Consider the following 18,945-nt stretch of genomic DNA (forward strand, 5'->3'; position numbering starts at 1 on the left):
ATTGGCGCGAGAAGCGTACAAGCACACAAGAGGTTAATGAAACACGCGCGACGACAGGGGGCATGAATATGTGTGTGTGTGTGTGTGTGTGTGTGTGTGTGTGTGTGTGTGTGTGTGTGTGTGTGCGTGCGTGCGTGTGTGTTGCCCAGCAGCGGCCTGGTGGGCGAAAAAAAACAAAGGATTTATGAACGTTATAAATTTTGACAGCGTCTAGTTCGGGACCAATTGATTGTTTATCGATAGAGGTGACGCTGCGTCCAGGCGCCAGGAAATGCTCGAATTCAAAACTTTTGCGAAGCTTCTTTTTTTCTCTCCACAAGTTCAACAGCACGAATCTGCGAAAATAATATATCGATACCCACGACGTCACATCGCCCTCATGGGTGCCGTGTTTTGGTTGCAATGTTCAAGAAGGACAAAAATACATTGGCTATCAATTTCGCGGCTGATATACGAACATGTCTTTTTTTTCAGCACAGAAGTGGAAACACATTTCTGGAGGAACTTTTTCGAAGTTTGTCTAAACTAATTTACCTTTTTTTTCCCTCGGCGTGCGTTTAAAGGAACACTCCATTTACATTTCCGACTTGTCACTTATTTTTCCTTATATGGAGGTCCAAATCCTCTAAACCAAAGAAACAATGCGCGAAATGTCAGCCCGCAATAAATACTTTACTGATACACTTGTTCCTACGAACTAGCGTCGTTATCGATGCCAAATAAGTGAACGCTTCATACGTCACGATGCTAAAGCTCGCTGTAACTCTCAATTACCCCCAAAAAAAGGTATTGACATGTAAAGTTTGATTGGTAAACAGCAACAAAAGTGACACTAGAATATCGTAGAGCTTCCACCCCCCAAGCTCCAAGGTATCTTTTTAAGAATAAAACAGTCGCCCGACTCAGCCTTTACAGAAATTCCGCGGGGATCAAATGCGCAGACTTGTTTCTTCAGCTGACACCGCATCGACGTTCTTGAGATAATTGAGCCGACAAGTCGTATGCTGTGTTCCGATGTAGATGTCAACAGAAGTTCAACGACATTTCAATGCCATTTGTTGACGTTGACAAACGAAATTTCGTTAAGGACCCAAACAAACAGCTCCCTAATACCGGAGCAGCCTAACGTGTCACACGTGTTAACACGAAAAAACACGCAACAGCTGCAGGACGCGTATAAACGTGTTGCACTTGCTGTTAATACGCACCGCATAACGTTTTACGCCCCGGCTAACACAGACTGCTTCTGCAAGTGTTACTCCCGGGCTAATCCCCACCGTTCTTTTTTTTTTTTTGCCGACAAACAATAACCAAAAGGTAAGAAACCAGCACGGATATTGCCGTTGTTTGACAACTATTAAGCTGCTTATACAAAAATTGAAAACTTGAGCCTCTGTAAATACACTGCAAACGGCATCTCCCACGTGTGGACATAACGAATCTGCGTGTGCGACACGTCGGCGCCAAATAAGTTTAACCACGCGCGCGTGACGCGAGAGAAAGATTACTCCGCGTTAACGCACATCCTATTTGCAGTTTTATTTTCGACCACTAAATCTGTCGTTTGAAGGCGTGCCCTAACAAAATATTTTATTGAAAGCCTATAGACAGTCTATAGACATTTCTCTATGAAGTCTAAGACTGTGTCTATAATCATTCCTTTAGCCTAGTCTACAGAAAGACTACACGTTACACTTTATACGCTTTTCTCTCGAGGTTGACATCCCTCAAGAGAGAAGTGTATAACAGCTGTGTCTTACCAGTACTCACGTACGGGGCAGAAACCTGGAGGCTTACGAAAAGGGTTCTAGTTAAATTGAGGACGACGCAACGAGCTATGGAAAGAGGAATGATGGGTATAACGTTAACGGACAAGAAAAGAGAACATTGGGTGAGGGAACAAACGCGAGTTAATGACATCTTAGTTGAAATCAAGAAAAATAAATGGGCATGAGCAGAATGAGGAGGGAAGATAACCGATGGTCATTAAGGGTTACGGACTAGATTCGAAGGGAAGGGAAGCGTAGCAGGGGGGGGGGGGGGCGGCAGAAAGTTAGGTGGGCGGATGAGATTAAGAATTTTGCGGGGACAACACGGCCACAATTAGTATATGACCGGGGTAGTTGGAGAAGTATGGGAGAGGCCTTTCGCCTGATGTGGGCACAACCATGCTAATGATGATGATGATGACAGAAAGCCTATAAACAAATGATAGATAAAAATAGTATGTACTGACTCTTGTCTATAGCTAGTCAATAGAGAGGAAGTAGACCAAAAGAAATAAGCACCATATCCACTTTTTTCTATAGACCGCCTATAGACTGCGAATAGCCAAAAAGAAATAGAAACTTTATCGGCTTTGGTCTATAGACAGTCTGTAGACTTTGTATCAACAAAAGTCCAAATATAAGAAGGCAAGGTCGTCTATAAGAACTCTATAGACTTTCTACAGACAATCTAAAGCGATATTTGTAAGGGTGGAACCGAGCTTACCGTAATCTTGTCGACCAACCGAAGTAGAAGACGTCAAACAGATGTTATAAAAAAAGGATGAAAAACAATAATCTAAAATGAAGCATAAAGAAACCAAAACACTGGTACCTGGCTCCTTTTCGTAGAATGCTTCGGAACTGGATCGCCGGACTCATCAACGAGGCATATGTCTGTTTCAGTTTTTCGCTTTACTGCGCTCCAAAACTGATTGGGAACTATCAGAAGCATCAAGCTATCAGAAGCACGTCCATTTCCCGACTCATCCAGAACCACCATCCATCAGAACACTATCCGAGCATATTTTCGACGTACCTGTAACGTTGTAATCCCGTGTTCTTGCATAAGTTTAGTAGGGTAGTCACACATTTTATATTTACCAAAAATGAATCGGATTGCTTATCCTTGCAACATCTCGTGTCTAGAGCTACGACATACGTAGCTCTAGACATAGTGTCTAGAGCTTATGTGAAAGAAAAAAGGCTACAATCCTTACTAGTGTATTGCCAAAGTCCATGCTTGGGAGGAGTGTATCATTACGTCAATATTATCCGCTCAGAGGACTCTGTAATCGTTATTTATTAACGAGCCACGGAGGCGAAGCATTCGAACTTCATTGGCAACAGCTCACACCTTATTTTCCTCGACCTGCGATACCTGCGCAGAAAATGACGTCACTGTGCGTGCAAGAACATTTTCTTGGTCAATTTCACAGTTTTCTGCATTTTATTTTTCCTCTTTTTAGCTGACGTTCCAATTGGTGAACGCTTACGCTTCGCCTTTAAGAGTGGAACGCGACAGCATTCAAAGACCCCTGACTGCCTTTTCGTGCTTCCCAGCAACCGCAGCTTATGCAACCCTAACGTTTACCGGGAGACGCTGGCGGCGAACGCTATATGCACAAAGGCAAGCTGTCTCGTAGAAACGCGGCCTCTTCTGTGGTTCGATCTCCTGTTATCGTTTCGCACTTTTAATATTTCAGTCTGAAAAGAGCTAACATAAAAGATATGCGCTGTCGGTGTGTGTGTTTTTTTTTTCATTGCATCTGTTTGTGGGCTGCCGTTTGCGAAATTGCGCGGAATAACTCCGCAAACAATTAAAAAGCACGTATGAGCAACTTTGCTGCTAGAAGCCTGGTTAGGTATGCGTGGTTCGATATTCTTTTCGCCGAAGCCACGTCCGACACCGGATTTTCTGCGACATGGGGCTATTAACGCTCATATATATATACATAAATATATATATATACATAAATATATATATATATATATATATATATATATATATATATATATATATATGTGTGTGTGTGTGTGTGTGTGTGTGTGTGTGTGTGTGTGTGTGTGTGTGTGTGTGTGTGTGTGTGTGTGTGTGTGTGTGTGTGTGTGTGTGTGTGTGTGTGTGCGCGCGACGAACCTCGTCAAACTTGATACGATCGCCGCAGAGAAAAAACGATTGCTCAACCCATTCCTAAGAGTTGAAGCTTCCTCATAGTTAACAGCCCTAAATGTCACGTTGTACATAGTCATACGCTTGAATCGTGAGGCGGCTGACGCAGAGAGAAAGCTCTGTATTGAAGTGCGAAGACATCTCCTGGCGTGTAAGCACGCGCATGGTATCATGCATGGGAAAGGGGACATCAGACAGAAAGACCCTAGGAGGAGGAGGAGAGTGGGAAAGGAAAACGAAGTGCAGGAAAATATATGGGCGCGGTACATACGTGTGAGACGGATGCGATGACATTGACACAAATAGGCTAGAACTTGTCACGTAAGTCAACGTCTTGGAGGGACACAAGAAATCAAACTGAAAGCTTGACGTTGCTTTCAAAAACAGCTCGTACAGATAGCAGACGACTCCAACGGAAACAGACGCGGGCCAGCGAACGCATGTGCCGTCTGTCGAATCGCAACATGCAAATCGCGTTCGAAAGTGACCGCGCATTGTTTTCCGGTAGGTCGGGCCTGAGTTCAACTTTATCCGTGTCTCTGACGCAACAAGAACAACCACGGAGAAGTGACACGTTGGCAGCGATATTTATCACTATACGTGCCCTGGCATGTGACGATCCAATAACATACGATCCACTAACGTCGACCGCCAGACGGCGCACATTCGCAACGACCGCTTCAACGATAGGCGCAACCTTATGTGGAACTGCGATTTTACTATGGAGATGCTACGTAAACGCAGAAGCTGCCTCCAGACAACCGTTGGTCCGCATTGCATTGAATTTGTTTTATTTAACATTTCGATCAAGTCAATGTTTATAGGAAGAAGCAGACGAAGTGATAAACAGTGGTTAGACAAACACATCCTGTGTTATACCAGTGTTAGAGAAATTCTACTTAACCCTGTAAACCCGAAACACAGTACCACATCGAGTCAAATTAGAACAGCTCGTTAAACTTCATTTCTTCCCACAAAGAAAAAATCTATACAAATATAAAGGGAAGTGTTATTCGAGTAGCAAAAAATAATTAGTTTGGTAATTCAATAGTAATCAGTTTTCTCAACTATTCACATCTGAAACACTGCTCCCGACGTACCAAAGAGGCTTGTTCAGAATGTGCCTTAAAGTTTACCGTGCCAGAATCAGAACTTTGAGGAATAATACTCAGCGCAGCATATACGATACGTCAATCATGACTGGGTTCAAAGGTAACACAAAAGGCGTCGAAGCTTGGATGGCTTCTGCAGAACGATCGAGCGACGGATTACCCCGACACGCGTGACTTTAATTCGTCGGACTTCACTAACCGGCGGACTTTGTTCCCTAGATTTCCATCCACACACAGCTCCACTATTTCGGCACTCCTCGCCGACGGCGTGAAGTAACAACCTCCTACGTCATCTATGACTTGGAGTGGCATTTACGAATGCCTATGCACTGTACTCCTTCCTCAAAACGGGGGAATTGCGGAAGTTTACCCAGATTTGATGCTTGCGGGTGCGGAGAGACGGCTTTTTCGCATCTACTTTCGCGAGCCTCCTCGCTCGAGTGGACAAAGAATAACGCTACTGCGGCGCCGTGCTTGGCGCATTTGACAACCACGCGTACCCGTCGTTCAAAACGACGGCCTCTGGAACCGCGGTCTCAACCGAAGTGCGCCCGCATATGGCTTTCAAAGCACCGCTCCGCTTCTTGAAAGCATCGCGACTGAGTGACACGGGAAGGGGGGGGGAGGGTGAGGGGGGGTCTGTAGCTGTGATCGTTGAAAGTTTTGTCGAGGAAAGAATTGCGAGCAGAGAGATGCGCGGCGGAAGACGACTGTGACGCGATATGCAGTGGTATCAAGGTGGACTGCCATTCGCCCGTTTCATTCCCGCGTCGGTGGCCTAATGGAAACTTGACCGAGTGGGCACGTGACCGAGTGAGCATATTTGCGCGACCTCAAGGCCGCGCTATATACTCGTTTCAAAAGAGCTATTCTGGCGCTGCCGCGAGAGAAGTATGCGTGCGACGTGGCACTGGATTGCTCGCTGTGAATTGTGGGGTTTTACGCGCCGACATCTGTTTGCGTGCCCACGGAACCGCGCAAAGACCAAATCGTGAGCCGGGTCACGGTTACTGCCATCTTAAGCAGATTGCTCCTCGTACAGGTTTCACACGGCAAGCTCTGCAGTCGTAACATCATTTACGCCACTGGAGAAAAGACGGCAGGGACACTCAAGGTTGCTTACGTGTGGGAATGCGAAAGCATTACAGTCCCTTTGGTGGAATGTTTTATTTTTTCTTTACGCACGTTCCTTGTCTGCGCAAGCTCTTGCCTGCGTTCTAACTTCGCTAAGCGTCCGAACGCGCTCGCTTGACCGCGAGCAGCCAGCCCCTAAACTCGAGGGACCGCTCAGTGGAATTCAATTGGACCTTAATGCTTCTTTAGTAATTTATACAGTCATTTTATATACTCGCGACGTGGCGCCACCTCCTCACCATTGGCTGCGCCGTCACGTGCCCAATGACGCAAGCAACTAGGCCACGCCCTTCGACGTGACGTGTGCAATGACGCACTCACTAGGCCACGCCTTTAGTCCAGCAGGGGTTGATTGCAGTTGGTTGCAGGGTTTGATTCCCAGCCAGACCGACATTTCCTTTTCAGAGCCATTGGTTTGTTTTGTTTACAGGAACCATGCACCCTGACAAATTTGACGTCAATCTGCGCATTTCCTTTAATACGTGTTGTTTTAATACGTGTTGTTGTTTAATACGTGTGTTGTTGCTAAGGCAGGGTTGCAACGGAGATGGAAAAAACAAAAACACAACCGGACGCTTCGTAGAAAGATAGCCAAATTGAACAGGGACATAGAACAGTACGCCCAGCAGCTATGCAAACAACAGTGGGAGAAAAAATGCAACAACATGGACAGTCAGATAGGAATGGCAAAAACGTGGAACATCCTTCGATATTTGTTAGACCCGGACGGGACAACGTCGGCACATAGGCAAAATATAAATCGGCTAATACAAACGTACCGAGGGACAGAGCAGGACTTCCTCAAGGAAATTGAGAAAAAGATACATCTCGCAAGCGCTGCCCGTCATACACCCTGACCACACAGGGCAGGTAAATGACGAATTAGACAGCAAAATCGGCGAGTCAGAGGTCAGGGCAGCCCTACAGAAACTCAATACCAAGTCGACACCTGGACTAGACGGTGTAACGAATAAAACGCCAAGGAACTTGGACGATGAGTCTATAGCTAAGTTAACCGAATATATTAACGAATGCTGGGAGGCAGGGCAGATTCCGCAGCAATGGAAGACGGCACAGATCCTGTTAATACCTAAACCGGGCAAGCGACTGCAAATTGAGAACATGAGACCCATATCTCTCACTTCTTGCGTGGGGAAACTCATGGAGCACGTGGTCCTAGCGAGGATAACCACCTACCTCGAAGACTGCGACGAGCTCCCGCCCACGATGATAGGATTCAGGAGAAACCTCTCAGCGCAGGACGCTCTGTTACAACTAAAACATCAGATCATAGACGATTCGGGCAGATCAATTCTCGGGTTGGGCTTAAAAAAGGCCTTCGATAACGTAACACATGCAACCATACTAGGTAGAGTAGGCGAATTAGGATTGGGAAAACGCACGTACGATTATGTACGCAATTTTCTAACGGGCAGAAAGGCAAAGATCACGATATAGCGGACCTAGTTTCGGAGGAGATCGAGATAGGCAGCGCAGGTACGCCGTAGGGCTCGGTCTTATCAGCGATGCTATTCAATCTGGCGCTAATCGGGCTGCCAGCCAAGCTACAAGAAATCGAGGGTCTAAATCATACCTTATACGCTGACGATATCACCCTATGGGTGAGAAACGGAAGTGACGGGCAGAGAGAACAAACGCTTCAAACAGCGGTCGAAACAATCGAAAAATACCTAGACGGGACAGGGTTAACATCCTCGGCAGAGAAATCGGAGCTGTTGCTGTACAGACCGACTCGTAGAGGCCGCAAACCAGGCAACTACAGGGAAGATCTCACCCATAGAGAGGAGATACAGTTAAAGATGGCCGATGGGAAACCCATACCCAAGGTCGATAGGATCAGGGTATTGGGGCTCCTTACTGAAGCCAATGGCAACAACGGAGAAACCCTCAGAAGATTGGAGGGAACTGTAGCGCAAATCATGAGGCTAATCAGAAGGATAACAAATAAACATAGCCAGATGAAAGAGGAAAACACGATCAGGTTAATATAGACCTTCGTAATAAGTAAAATAGTATACGTAACGCCGTAGTTAAAATGGCAGGTCGCGGAAAAGATCAAACTAGAATGCCTCATTCGGAAAATATACAAACTAGCCATAGGACTACCGATCAGCACCAGCAAGGACAAGTTGCTGCAATTAGGCCTACACAACACGATAGACGAGCTCATTGAAGCGCAATGTACGGCACAATATGAACGCCTCTCCAAGACTAGAGCCGGCAGACACATCCTAGAGAGATTAGACATAGGTTACCACACACAGCACGGTGTCAATGTGGACATCCCGAGAGAGACGAAGGAAAGATTGGTAATACCTCCCATACCAAAGAACATGCACCCTGCAGAACACAATAAGGACAGAAGAGAGAACAGAGCGAAGCACATACAGAAGAAATTCGGCAGCGACAAGGACGCAGTGTTCGTAGACGCGTCTCGATACAGTCGCAGACGGGGGTTTACGGCAGCCGTAATCGATAGGGAGAAACGGTGCAAGACGTGCGCGACGATACGCACCACAAGTAACGAGATAGCTGAAGAAGTAGCTGAAGCTGAAGAAGCAACCGTGATAGTCAGCGACTCTCGGACGGCAATAAGGAACTTTGCCAACGGCCGAATCTCCCCGGAGGCACTACGCATTCTTCTTGCAGGAGGCCAAAATTACAAAAGAAAGATATACATCACACCCGCTCACACCCTCCCGGAGGACGGCAACAACGAGGCGGCACACGACGCGGCTCGAGGGCTTACGGACCGAGCCGCAGTCACAAGTGACGCCCCGACACCCTTTAGACGTGACAGTGCGGTAAATGAGTGGGAGTAGGAGGGCAGAATGACAACATATAAAGACATTACGAAACATTATAGGTTGCAGAGGCGCATATTTCCGCGACCTCAGGCAAAATTGACAAAAAAGCAGTCTGTCGCATGGCGGCAGTTACAAACTAGGACGTATCCGAATCCTGCGCTCTCGCACATCCTATATCCGGATGTATATCCTACGGACAAATGCAAAACATGTGAATCCAGAGCCACTCTGGAGCATATATTATGGGAATGACGAGCGATAAATAACAATAGCGAAAACGCGGCCTCTAGCAGCAGCCTTCGCACGCGCTGGGAAGCCGCGCTGCTCAGGCCCGCCCTCGAGGATCAACTATGGGCCTTCCAGCGGGCCGAGGATGCCGCCAGGACCCACGAACTCCTGGCCGTCACCTAGGCGGGGCCTTTGGCCCTTGTCGCGTAATGGGACCATCTAATGCTATCGCATAAAAAAAAAAGTTTATTGACATGTGCTCTCCTCTTGTCACCACTGCGTCGACGTTTAACAGTGTGCATCCACATAAAAAAGTTTATTGACAGGTGCTCATACTACGGGGCTGAGGTATACTGCAATGCGACAGCCTTAACAGGATCCACCCACTTACGCGCCTTCGATTACACTGCCTCCAGAAGTATCGCGCGATATTATACAATACACAAATTACAATGTACGAGCGTATGTGCATATATGCAGATCATACACACCTGTTGGATCTGTGTTAGGCGGAGCTTTCGTGAAGGTGTTAATGAAATGTTATGCGACCACACGCAACGCGAACAAGTGTCTCGATTATCATCCTACGCAACGTGTAACCTCAAGCAGCGGTTACGTTTATACACTAGACAGGCAACGACTTTAATGCAATGCGACATATGTTTGTGCACTACGCCTTTCGCGACCTATCCACATACGCGGCTGTTCATACGAATACACAATGTTAAACGTCGACCCAGTGCATGGTGAAATGAGGACAATGGCGCCGCTTCACGTTTGTCGAGGGAGAAATGGCGAGGAGAGGTATATATAGATGTGCGGAAAACGACGCGAAAGTCGCGGTAATAGTGCCTATTTTATTCGCCCGCTTCATTCTTGCGTCTGTGGTCTACGTGTAATGCAAATTGGCGCGCACGGTACGCGACGTCACGTGACGCAAGCGCCAGTTGTCTCACAAAGAGCTAAACTCGCGTTAGCGTTAGCACAAAGAGCTAAACTCTCTGTGCGAGGTACCTGTATACGCTGCATCTGCACGAGACGTATCGTCTGCTATGTGAATGAGCACTGCACCTATACGCAAGATTTCGTCTGCTAAGATTGCTGCATCTACACAAGATGTCATCTCCTATGAATAAACACTGTATCTCCACAATATTTCGTCTGCTAAGAGCGCTGCACCTACACAAGACGTCGTCTGCTATGAATGAGCACTGCAGCTACACAAAATTTCGTCTGCTAAGATTGCTGCATCTACACAAGACGTCGCCGGCTATATGAGGGCTGCACCTACACAAGACGTCGTCTGTTATGAATGAACACTGCCTCTACACAAGATTTCGTCTGTTATGAGTGCTGCATCTACATAAGATGTCGGTTACATGACTGCTGAATCTACACAAAACGTCGTATGCGTGCCATTGTGGCCTAATGGACAGAGCATCGGGCTGTTTTTCCGGGAGAGCGATGTTCGATTATACCACCGGGCATGTAATACTATATTTTCTCTGCGCGAGATATTTGCAAGACGGCAACCGCGGTAAGCAATAGCCGGGTAAATTTTGCTTTGAAAACCGTATTTTAAGACATCTGCGAGGTGTGTATACACGTACACTTCGAATTAAGATCGCCTTACGCATGATTTTGTTTACACCACTTACGGGAGAGGCCCACTAGCATGCGCGCACTTCAAGTCGCAGTGTTAACCAATGATATTTTACAACCTTTTAAGGCAGAAAGCTGGGCTAGTTGGTGGTTATTCGTATAAGGGGACATCGCACTAGCACGTAAAAAAGGACACGGACGGCAACAAAAGGCACATTTTACAACCTGATTGGTATTAACCTTTCCCGCAAAGCAAGCAAGCGAACCGCTACCAAAACACTGTTGCAAAGTTGTACACCCATTGCTCCTCTGACTTTCATATCTGTTATTTGCTGAAACATTTCTTGAATGCATTAAGACAGTGCATATCGTAGCTGCGCTGATTAAACAGGTCGACCAAACCGCTTCGGTTTTAGACTATAATGTGAAAGTTTGTCCAATTAATCGAAACTGTCCTCTGATGTCTCGCTTCCGAGACAGATGCGCAATTGATTACGTACAGGCGCACAAAGCACGACTGGGTTTAAAATCGTTACAGACGATGGTCCCGTGGAATATAGCCTTTAGTCACTTCCTTGTTTAGCATTAAGGTGACAGAAAAACACCTCGATTACGAAACTTCACTAAGTCATCGGCTCTTCAATGTAAGCACAGATTGCAACTGCTGTTTCACAAGACCTCGGGAATAAAATTAAATACGCAAGCCTCCCCTGTCACTTTCTACGTTCCCAACAATCAAAAAGCAGTCCACGAGCGGCATTATTTGGTCCCGAATTTCTTTTTCTTGACAATTTTAAGACGTCTGTCAAGCGTGTCGCATCTATACAAAAGACGTTGTCAGCTAAGAACGCTGCACCTACGAAACGCTTTCGTTGGCCGAGTTCGCTCGCATCAGGACCAGACGTCGTCCGCTTACACAGTGCTTCACCTAAGAAACGCGTCGTCTTCTATGAGTTCTGCGTATCCGAAAGACGACGTCGCCTGCTGAAAGCCCTGCGTCTACGCAAGATGTCGTCTACCATGACATGCTGCATCCACACAAGATTTCGTCTGACACCCGTGTGCTTAGATTTAGGTGCACGTTAAAGAACCCCAGGTGGTCAAAATTTCCGGAGTCCTCCACTACGGCGTGCCTCATAATCAGAAAGTGGTTTTGGCACGTAAAACCCCAAATATTATTATTAAAGATTTCGTCTGCTGCGAGTGCTGCATCCACACAAGATTTCGTCTGCTGCGAGTGCTGCACCTGCACAACACTTCGTCTGCTACTAGTACTGAACCTACACAAGACGTCGTCTGCAATGACACGCTGCATCCACACAAGATTTCGTCTGCTGTGAGTGTTGCATCTGTACAACACTTCGTCTGCTACTAGTATTGAACCTACACAAGACGTCGTCTGCAATGAGTGTTGCATCTGCACGAGACGTCGTCTGTTAAAAAGAGTTCCGTAGGTCTGAACAGAGCCGCGTCGTCGTCGACGGCCCAGCGAAATCGAGCAATCTCGCAACCCGCGGCTAAAGTCTGCAGTCAGTGTTACTTGTAACTGTGAGAAATCGGGGAAATAACCGGCGCATCCCAACGATCTCACCCTTCCTTGCGTGCGACTACAAGCTATCGACGCGCACGCACAAACGCGAGCGAGCTCGAGAAGAAAACGCGTTCTTGGCGAAGCGCGTCGTCATTAGGAGGCGAGCCGGAAGGTCGGCGCAACGGCTGCAACGCAGTTTTTTTGTTGGCGCGCCAACCGCACTCTCGTAGGGGGCCAGGCGACAGATAAAAGAAGGTCGAGTCCGTAAACATGGCCGCGCTCTGCCTCTCCCTAGTTTGCGACCAGCCGCCTGCAGGACATCTTTTTTTTAATAAACAAAAACGTTACACGGTATGCCTGTCGTCGTGCATGATACTTGGAGGGTACACCAGCCAACCCGATTATAACCGGCTAGACACATCAAAACTTCCCATCGGAGCCTCAACTGGCCAGATATGACGCGTTCAGGAAAAATGCACGTTCTGCGCTAAAGGAATAATACCGGTCTCGTGCAATGCTTCCGTATCTAATCTGGGCCCCAATCGTTGCCGCAATATCCTTAATTGGGCGAGTTCCTTCCACGCGCGACAACCACGGCGTATGCAAAAAGAAGGCGTTGTGAAGTTAAAAATAAGGCACAATTAGGGCACGAACGACAACTCGACCGCGAGAAACCGCACTGGCCGAGCGAGAAACGAAATTAAAAACGGCAACAGTGATTTTTTTTTTGCAGGTGTTGTTGAAACTTTAGGAAGCAGAATTAGAGAGAAAAGAAATCGAAAACAAAAGAGAGAGAGATCCCCAGGAAACTTCCAGCATGCACGTAGGAAGCCTTCGTGCAAATCTTGCACGCAGGCTCCCTATATGCTGGCAGTTTCGAGCAGCCCGGAACGACAAACAAAAATTGGCTTCAAGAAAAATGACGCGAAGAAAGGCAACCGCCTCTGCCAAACCACTCGAATAGGAGCACAACACGGGAACGACGAAGCCAAAAAGGGGGCGTGTGTGAGCGAGTGCATGTGTAATATGCGTTGTTGGCCGCACTCGCATATGTAACACCGCCGCTGCCGTTCCTCGAGGCCTGAGTCAGTCGGCTCCGTTGCAAAAGAAAAGCGAGCGCGCCCGGCACAGCTTGCATTCGCTACCAGTCCGTCGTGGATAATACGCTGACACAAAGCTCATCTCGTAGTGCTCACGAGGGCGACGAAATTTCACTTCGAGAGGTGGTTTTTAGACACACGAAAAAAAACAAAAGACGAAAGAAAGGAAGAGCTAGGCGTTCGCACTGTACAAACAGAGCTACGGTACTCACGGGTCTGGTTGTTGCTGTTTTTCGTTTCAGGGACGCGTCACTATCCCCTCGCCGGCTGGCTTGGGGCTGACGGCGGTTGACTTCGTCGGCTCGACGTAGGAATTCCTCAGCCCGGCGGCTATCATAGCAGCGTCACCAGCACACCACGTCATGTGGCCCGCCGCGAAGTGCGAGCAGCATCGCTCGCCGCGACGTCGCAGCGGCGTCGGAGGTAGCGCGGAGCGGCAGTCGAGCTTGGACGACTACGGCGCCTTCGAGAGGCGGCCGATATCATGTTTTCGAAGACGGCGACGAGCCGCGCGCACACACACACGCGCACGCACACACTAACTCGGCGGCGCACAACACACTATACAGTCGGAGAGCCGAAGAGAGATAGGCGGTCTGCGCACGTCGCCGCTATCCGCCACGAAGCATCGGGCAACGCGGCTTAACCCCCGACCAACAAACCGATGTTTCGACGTCGCTGATCAAAATAATCCTTGCGGCCGGGCCGCAGTGTGGAACTCCGAAACACAGGCGCGTGCTAGCACTTGAAAAAAGAAAACACACACACACGCAGGCGCCCGCTCGCCCGCCTCGCACACACAAAAAAAAACCACCTGTAGAGCAACACGGAGCAACACGACGACGGAGAACCGAACTCCACCTATATTATTTTGCTTCTTGTTTTCTTTCTTATTTGTTTTTGCTTTTCAGCTTCCCGCAGACACTGTCGACGAACAAACTTCTCTTGTTCCTCTCCGGTAGCTCAAGAAGGCAGCCGGCGCAAATTAACGCGACGATAAACACACAAGTCCTCCGCACAGGAACGGGCAAGAGAACCATGAGCTCAGAGAGAGAAAGAAAACACGATACAAGAATAAGAGGAAACGAAAGAAAACAAACAAAAAAAAAAGAACCAATCGTTCAGCGCGATTCAACTAGCACAGGGGTTTGAAAATACTTCTTTCGGTAGTCTAACCCATAGCTGCCAGGTCCCGCTTGGTCGCGGGATGTGGGTCTCTCTCTCTCTCGAAAAAAAAGCACGAGGAGCACGTGCACACACGCACTTTTCCTTTCTTCTGTGTGTCTCCAACTCGCTCGGGTTCAAACTCGCCGGCTTGCGTCGTCCGGGGGCGTGAACAGAAGCAAAAGTTACCGCTGAGGTGCTGCTGCTGCTACGTTGCACGGCGTGTGACAAAAAACTGCCGCTCGTCTCCTCTCTCTACGCCGGGCAGCCGCAGAGTGGAGGTAGTACTTGGCTTCGGCACACGCGCGCTGACGACCAACAACGGAGAGCGCAGCGGCGGCAGTTGGCTGCTGTGGCTGTGCCGAGGCCTGTGGCAAGGCAGGCAGGCAGGCCGCTGGCAACAGATGCACAAAAGACAAACAGCGCCCCGGAGAAAGCTGAAGAATCCGGTGGAAGGGAGAGGGACGTAGAAAGAAAAAGAAAGAAAACGAAATGAGAGAGAGAGAGGGACAGAGTGACAGAGAGTTCGAAACGAGGAAAAGGAGGAGGAGAACTGCGGGGGAAGAGCTGTGCTCGACGGGCGAGAGAAAGACGCTCGTCATTAAAATACGAAACAAACAAAACGAAGCGGGCCGCAAAACCAGCCTGCGCCGGCTCGCTCGCCTCCCCGTGTAATACCCTCCACCCCAATGTCCTCTTCGCGCGAGCCAAGGGATCCGTACCCTCGCCCTCAGCGCCGTTCAGGCTCGCGCCATGCACCTCCTCGCCGTTTTGCTCTCTCTCTCAGCTAAAGTTCTCTTTCTCTCCGCCGGCGGCGGCGCGATCGCTCGCGCTCAAATCAAGCAGCAGGCGTGCGCGCGCGCTCTTTTTGCGCCCGCTCGCCAATCACGTGATCGTACCACGTGGACTCCTTCTTACGCGTCACGTGGTCGTCTTGAGCCCGCCTCCGTTCGCTCACCACGTGGCCGGCGGCGGACCGCGTGGTTTCCGAGCGCGCGGCCGGGGCGGAAGGAAGAGGTTCGGTTTCGTTCCGTCTGCTAGGCGGGCGCGACCGACCGGCGAGAACTGCAGGCGACGCGCGCGCGCGCGATGTCTGTTTTTGTTATTGCCGCGCGTTTTCATCATCCCTCGCGCCCCCTCGCAAACTTTTTTTGCTTCTTTCATTTTGTTTCCTTTCGCTTCCTGTGTCGGTATCACTCGCCTTCGTGCGTTCGCACGACTGGAAGAGCGCATAACTTCGCTGCTTGCTTTCCAATTTTAGCACGAGCTTAACGAAAAAAAAGATTTTTCTGAAGCGAAAGACGAAACAGATTATCAGAGACGAATGCAATGAAGCTGGCGCCTTCAGCTTCTGATGGCGACGGGTGTCGTCTGCAAGGCGCGTTTGCATACTTTTATTCGTCTGCTACGCCTGAGCTTCCCGTCCGCGCCCATCTAGACACTCTCAGCTGCTCTTTTTAATCGTTCTTTATCTGAACTCATACCGCGCCTTTGCGGTAATGGAAGCTCACGTGACAGCTGTAAGCGAGGCAGAAAATTAGCGCGGGGCGCTAGGCTAACTTACAGTTATGCTGTCTCAACCGAAAGATGAAGCAACAGACCGCAGAACGCTATCCGGCCTCGTCCCTTCTTCTTCGTGCTTGTGTACGTCGTGTTTTTCGCGTGTGTTTTTGATGTTAATCACGTAGCAACGAGCCCAGCTTTCGACCTTGAAGCTATCGCTCTAGCTCAGGACATTATGCAGCATGATCCCGCTGACGGATACGCTATAATCTTCAAGGCGCGTCTTCCCTACGCTAAGAAATTAGGGCGTTTCGCTTCTTTTAGTGCATATTTTACTGACAGTGTTGGAATAGGAGACGTGGAACACGTGGTCTTTAAGAGGAAGCTTTAGCTTACATAAAAAGCAAAAATACATGTAAAAGCAGAATTCGTTTTTCTCAGCAACCACTGCACCAAATTTGACGAGGTTTGTTGCATTTAAAAGAAAAACTTAAGATCTGGCGACTGTTGGTTTCGAATTTCTGATTTAGGTAGTCAATTTTTTGCTAAAAATTGGCAAAAATCAAAAATTTTCAAAAACGAAACTATCAAGTTTACAACTTTATAACTCAGCAACGCAAATTGATAATACAATTCCGTGAACTGCATATAATAGTACATCGAAAGCGGACAAAATTGATAGGTTACACATGAATGTAAAAAATATTGCAAAATCGTAATATAGGTTATGCAGAACCCTTGTAAACAACGTAACAAATTCACGTAACATATAAAATGACGTGTCGAATTTGTCCGCTTTCAATGGTCTGATGGATCTCGTTTACAGAACCGCGAAATCTGCTCTTGATGCAGAGTTATGAATTTGTAAACTTCATGCTTCTATGTTTTTTTCAAGCTTCCGAATTTTTGAAAAATTTTTAAACAAAATTCAGGACCTAAATAGAAATTCCGCGACCAACAGTCACTAGAATATCACTTTCCCTCTCAAATGCAACAAATTTCAATGAAATCGGTCCAGGGGTTATCTCAGAAAAACGTTTTTGCGTTTTTACATGTATTTGAATAGGCCGCGCCGGAGTTGGGCCCGAGCTAAAGCTTCCTCTTAAGCGCAGGAAATATGGAAATATCTCAGCAGCTCTGGAAAGCTGCAACGTTAAAAAATATAAGTGTGTGTCGCGACTGCATTTCACAGCGCGTTGATTGTGTACGTGAATGAACACGTGTCTTCGGTGCTATCAAAAGCGCAGTGACTACAGGTCGTTTGATTCCGCCTAATTCGAATACCTTGTAATGCGAACAAAACTCCACGACCACCGAGGATTTACACTTGGAGGCACAATCGACGAACTTAGCTTGAGACGATCAAAAACGGCGATATTTTCTGCGGTCCCGACCGAATGAAGAACAACAACAACAAAAAATACAGAGAGCGTCAGCATAACTTAGGCTTCCTGTTATAAACATGGGCTACTGCATAGCGAGAAGCGGCGACAGTGTAACTAACCATAAGGCTCTAGAGATGCCATACGTTCCTGTACTCTCAAATACTACCAGATATTGAACTAATCAACCCTTGAATCTGCCAACTAGTCGTCGCACTCCATTGTTACGGTGGCTTGAGCATCACGGCCATATAACGATAGCAGGCAGTGAATCTAAGAAGGTATAGGGGTAATTTAGCTCTGGCTGAAATTGAAATGTACCAGATAATCACGAAACGGGCAAATGAAAGTGGACGAAAAGATAACTTGTCGCCGGTGGGGACCGGATCGACAACAATCGTGTCCCTGAACCCACACTGAATTCAGGGAGCCCGTAGTACAATTCCATCGGCCATGTGGATAGCTAACCATATCTATCTTATACCCCACCAGCGTGTGTACAAGTGTACGACACACACGTGTCTGTTCCTAACCCGAAACCTATCCCGGGTGGCGCAAGTTTTATCTTCGGAGTCTTCGGGCTGCCCCGGCCCTGACACCAGTTTTCACCATGGGTTCGGAGATTTGACAGTGACAAGCCTGGAACGTGTACCGAATGCCCGGCTCCTTCACCTTTATACGGCGGAAACTCTGCGCATCTCGCGGCTGTTACCTGGCACTTGCGATATGTATAGCACAAGATGCCCAGGAAGGCCAAAGTCAAGCCTAATCTTCCGGAGGACAGTGGCCTAGGATAATGCGCAACAAATGCGCAAATTCATTGCTACCGTACCTGCATCGCAAAGGGCTGTGTGCGTTTATTTAATCTGCCCCTTTTCTTCACCTGTTAATTCATGGGTCTTGTGATAACCTCTTAGGACAAAAACAAAAGAAAATATTGAGCATCAAAAGCGATAAAACGTGCAATCCCTTAATGATGATGACACTCTAACGCTGGGAGGTGGGCGAAATTGCCAATTGCTTATTTCAATAAATCTCTTCGCATTTTGATTGAACACGGAGTCGTGCAGTGTCTCTTAATAAGAGAGAACACAGAATGTGTTTGGAGACTTCATTCGCACATGCTTTGATCGCTCAGAGAGAGAGAGAGATGAAGAGGAAAGGCAGGGAGGTTAACCAGATAACAGTCTCCGGTTTGCTACCCTACACTGTGGATGGGAGATAGGGGTTAGAAAGATGACAAAGAGTAAAACGCTAAAGAAACAAAACAAAATCACGCACACATGGAGACACACGCACACAAAAGGCGTTCCAGTTAAAGACGTTCACAAAGGCCGGTAGATCGCAAAACGCGCAATAGCGCTTGCACGGCCTTCTTTTGTGACGTTAGGTCCCTTCGACTGTGTAGAATTCATTTTTCCG

At 47.8% G+C, this 18,945-nt stretch overlaps 1 protein-coding gene across 1 annotated transcript in view; it reads right to left on the reverse strand.

Moving 5' to 3' along the window:
* Positions 1-15,144, reverse strand: part of LOC142590044 (receptor-type guanylate cyclase Gyc76C-like) — a 316,503-nt gene extending 301,359 nt beyond the window's left edge. Inside the window, exon 1 of the mRNA XM_075701876.1 lies at positions 13,687-15,144. The gene's annotated coding sequence lies outside the window, so the exon portion shown is untranslated. The remainder of the gene's footprint in view (positions 1-13,686) is intronic.
* Positions 15,145-18,945: the final 3,801 nt, after the last annotated feature.

Source organism: Dermacentor variabilis, chromosome 8 (genome assembly GCF_050947875.1).
Source record: "Dermacentor variabilis isolate Ectoservices chromosome 8, ASM5094787v1, whole genome shotgun sequence".
Classification (NCBI taxonomy): domain Eukaryota; kingdom Metazoa; phylum Arthropoda; class Arachnida; order Ixodida; family Ixodidae; genus Dermacentor; species Dermacentor variabilis.